General features: G+C 31.9%; 1 protein-coding gene across 1 annotated transcript in view; it reads left to right on the top strand.

The window, feature by feature from the left end:
* LOC122242479 (uncharacterized) overlaps positions 1-5000 on the top strand; it is a 17031-nt gene that overhangs the window by 11671 nt on the left and 360 nt on the right. The gene's annotated exons all lie outside the window — the stretch shown is intronic.

Here is a 5000-nt window from a genome sequence, read left to right as displayed (position 1 = left end):
GTGAATGAACAGACTCTTATAGTGCAGCTATGATAACACACTAACACGTAATGATAGTTAAAGATTTGGTTGTAGTGTTTTTTTTGTGACGGTGACGCCCACGTGGAGGCTGGGGAGAGGAACCATGTAACGGATGAGATCAAAGTACAATAAATCTTTATTAAGTTGAAATGTGGTCTGTTATGGAAACGTCTTTGTCCTTGTTGTTTTGTTGGTGTTTTTCAATGATATTGTATAATGTATGTAATGTATGCATACAGTTGGGTTTTATCAGGTAAGTGTATGAAGAATATGAAGCATGGCATTATTATTATTACAGTGTGCTATGAAGAATATTAAGTCTGGTGTAGCATGGTATAGTACGAATAATATTAAGTATGGTATCAATAAGTCAAAAAATGGTATTAAGACCCTATATATGATGTGAAAATATGAATATTCAATGAATATAGAATTTTGAGTGTTGTATATCACCAAGATTTTTGGAAAAGAATATATAAAATACGTCAAATACGGGAACAAGAATTGTATATATGATATGAATAACTTTAGATATAGAATATGTGACTTTGAATATGATATGATTTTTTAAAAATTCTAAGAAAATATTTCCATACATTATAAATAACTTTCAATGCGACATGTGAATACCAAATATTGACCGAAAATCTTCAGTGTAGTATTAAGACTTTAACTCCGACCAATACATCACATTAATCTTAAAGGATCATTACTTAGATATGAAAACCGAGTTTAAACAGTAACGAGGTTTTTGTATTCACATAAAAAAAGAAAAAAAAAACATTAAGGTGAATATATACCTATGATGCGGTAACGGAATTAGCGCCAAACACTTCCATTAGGCAATACGGAATACAAGCTATCATTTCCCACTTAATTCAAGCCATTTTAGTATTGTAAAGAGAACATGAAAAAAGCGAGTCTCATACTCGAGAGAACAATGTACCTCAGAGTAATCCATACCATTGAAATCAGAACTAAACGATTACCAACCTGTAACTGGAAGGAAAGCAAGATACCAAAATACCAGTTCACAGAAGACCAAGGATTACCAGTACCTCAAGGAAAGGCAGGACACTTGTTAAGGAGGAAATTGATACAAGAATACCAGCCCACAAGACGAAAGAAATGAAAATGGTATCGGTATTTCGGAGAGGTACTAGAATTCAGAAGGCAGAACGAGATACCAAAATAGCAACTCGACAGGGAAAAGAGACAATTATACCAGTATCCAAGAGGGGGAAGAAAATGCGAAGAAGAGAGAAGCGAGAAACCAAATTACTCATTAATGGAGAGGTAACCAAAATACTAATTCGAAAGATAAAATAATACCAGTTTTTAAGAAAGGGCAGAGAATCAGGAATACCAGTAACCGAAGGAAGTACGAGAGGGAAGACAATACAGAGAGAAAATACCATTTCGAAAGACAAAAGACACAAAGACACAAGACTAACTAGGAGATCAGGGTGACGGATAGCTCTACCCTTTACGGCTTAATGAATGAATGAATGAGAACATGACATAACGTAATTCGCTTTTCGTGAAGGTCAAATTATCTTGAATACCGGAACACGTGCTGCGCTTGCTGTTCTTCGCCTGTTAGTTCTGTTCGACGCTGCTCGAATCGGAATTATGAATGAATTTGTACGGTTTCATTCATAAAAAGGACTCTTCTGAAATTTGTTACTCTATAGTGAAAGTTATAGATGACTTCAGACTAAATCTTCGGCAATTGTATCGATAAAAATAAACGTAAGGTTTTTTCTTACTTTTGATATAATCTGAATACAATTTACAATACGATATCTGCACTATATTTTAGTGATGCTGAATATGCTAGTAAGTTTATATATATATATATATATATATATATATATATATATATATATATATATTATATATATATATATATATATATATATATATATATATATATATATATGTATCTATATATATACGTATATATATATATATATATATATATATATATATATAGATACATATATATATATATATATATATATATATTTACGTATATATATACATACATATATACATATATATACGTATATATACATACATATATATATATATATATATATATATATATATATATATATATATATATATATATATATATATATATATGTATATGTGTATATATATATGTATATATATATATATATATATATATATATATATATATATATATATATATATATATATGTATATACATATACGTATTTATATGTATATATATATATATATATATATATATATACATATATATACACATATACATATATACGTATATATGTGTATATATATGTATATATATATATATATATATATATATATATATATATATATATATATATATATATATATAGTTTTTCATATCCACGTGGTTGAGGACATAAGCGAGAATACTTTTTGTCTTCTCTTTCCTTGTGAAATATCACTATATGATATTTAAGGAGGTTCATAAAGTTTTTCTTTTTTATGGGAACTCCGGAAGGCGTACCAACAAACTATCTCATGATATCCAGTATTGAATGAATTACAATACTAGAAGTATATAAAATATTTTGTACCAGCGCTTCCTCAGTAGTATGTTTACATTAATTCATTAATTAATTTCCGATAAATATAATGATAACGTTTTAAGACGTCTAATATCTAATCAAATACAATTGATACAGTTTATGATAGAATAATTCTCTTTACGCACGAGAACGGAAGCACAAAAAATCTGTGTAAATACTTTGTGCCTGCACTCCCTCATTTAGTATCTGGAAAATAGACATAACAGATTATTCAAAATTTAGTATTACAGAGATATTATTCACAACTTGCAATCAAGAGAGCGGAAGTATATAAAGTCTCCTTGTGAAAAGTATTTTGTACCGGCACTCCCTTGCTCAGCTGTGCTAATGGCAGGGCGAACGAACACATCCCAGGCAGTTAATTAGTGTTCGGATGGCTCGGTGCAATGAGACTTAATTATTTAGTTATTATCATATTTATTATTATCATCTTTATCATCATTATTATTGCTATCATTATATTTTTTATTGTTACCGTTATTATCATCATTATTGTTGTTGATTCTGTTACTATTATCATCACTGCCATCATTATTTATAACTTCATTATTGTTATCATAATATCCATATCATTAGTATAACAATTATAATCATTATCATAATTATCATTATCATTGTTCTTATTATCGTTATTATCATTATCATCATTATATCTTACCATTATTACTACTACCACTGCAACCTTTATCGTTGTTATAATTATTTATCACTTATCATTGATAAACATTTTTTAGCTGTTGCTATTGGCGATAAATCCACAGTGTATATTACATAAAACATGACACGCATATTCATGCCATGTACATACGTGTAATGGGTTACTCTCCGTGGTTTGTTCAAAACAACTTACGAATAACTGGATTGAACAGGGAAACTAGCGATCAGCTGTAGGGTTGCAATGATGAGGAAGCACGATGCAACACGGCTAGATAAATTATTTAGTTTGATGTCTTAATGGAAGCAGCGAAGACGCGCGAGGAACCTAGACTTCGGCCGGCCCTACGCCACCGAGGGGCAAAGCCGATAATCCCGCGGAGGTTACTAGGCCTGAATCGTGGAGAGGAGGAGCTACCTGGGTCGCGTCCTGGTTGCACTGAAGTTTTGCTAGAGTCCCCCTGAGGTCACAGGTAGCCTGCAAGGACAGACTGGAGAAGGGGGCGTGTTCCGACTGCTATCACTAGAGAAGGGGGCGTGTTCTGACTGCTATCCACAGTCGAACTGAATCTTAGGACGGATTTGCGTGTGGTCACCCGTCTTGACCTCCACCAGCAGCAGAGGTCAAGAGGTCGCAGAGGATATGTGCCTTCGTCAGCAGCAAACGCGTGGGTGGCTTTGCTCCGCCGTCCTGAAGTAGATATCCTGTCTTACTGTCCTTGTGCTACGTCTGCACATGCAATAATAAACATAACGTTATAATGTAAATAAGGCTGTATATATGCTAATTATTATAGTGATTGTAAAGCATATGATGATAATATTATAATGATAATGAAAATAATAATAATGATGATAACAAATAATAACAAAACTGATAAAGATAAAAAGAAGAACAGTAATAGAAAATAGCAAGCATACAAGTAACGATGATGATGATGATTATGATTGTGATGATGTTTTTGTTGTTGTTGTCATTATTAATAATGTTGATGTTGATGAACGTGGTGATAACAAACAAAATAATGATAATGCATACACATTCGAAAGATCAACAATATCAACGATAACACGCATTGTACAGTATCGTGTAAGTATATTAGTACGTGTATTCATAAAGACTTACATACAGGGACCGCATGTACCACAGTGAGCGCATGACTGCATGAATGTTTGTACGTCTGACTCACTAACTAATTACTCCCAATTAAGGGCAGTGAATCAGATCGCGCTGATCACCATCTCACTCTCACCGTTGCAACGAGGCTAATTGAACGGTGAAATTATCACAGGCGATTAATTTCGCTTCGGAGTTGCCAAATCAAAGATAAATGGGTAATTGGGACGAGATAATGAAGTTGGTGATGTCACTGTGGTGAGGGTGGTGATGGCAGGGATGGTGGTGGTGGTGATGATTATAATAATGATGGTGACTGTAGTGGTGGTGGTTATGATGGCAATGAGTCTAAAGATGATAAGGATCATGATAATGGTGATGAGGATAATGGAAATAATAATGACGATAGTAATCATCACATCAATAATGATGATCATAATAATCATCATATTAATGAGGATAATAACATAACGATGGCGATTTCAATAATGATAATATTAGTAACACTAATAAGATTAATAAAAGTATTAACAATACTAATTCTAATTATTATCATAAGGATAATAATAACAATGATAAAAATAACACTAATAATAACAATA

This window comes from Penaeus japonicus, unplaced genomic scaffold, assembly GCF_977035675.1.
Source record: "Penaeus japonicus unplaced genomic scaffold, GWHDUDI00000001_assembly GWHDUDI00000034, whole genome shotgun sequence".
In the NCBI taxonomy this organism is placed as follows: Eukaryota; Metazoa; Arthropoda; class Malacostraca; order Decapoda; family Penaeidae; genus Penaeus; species Penaeus japonicus.
This window is presented reverse-complemented; position numbering and strand designations above follow the sequence as displayed.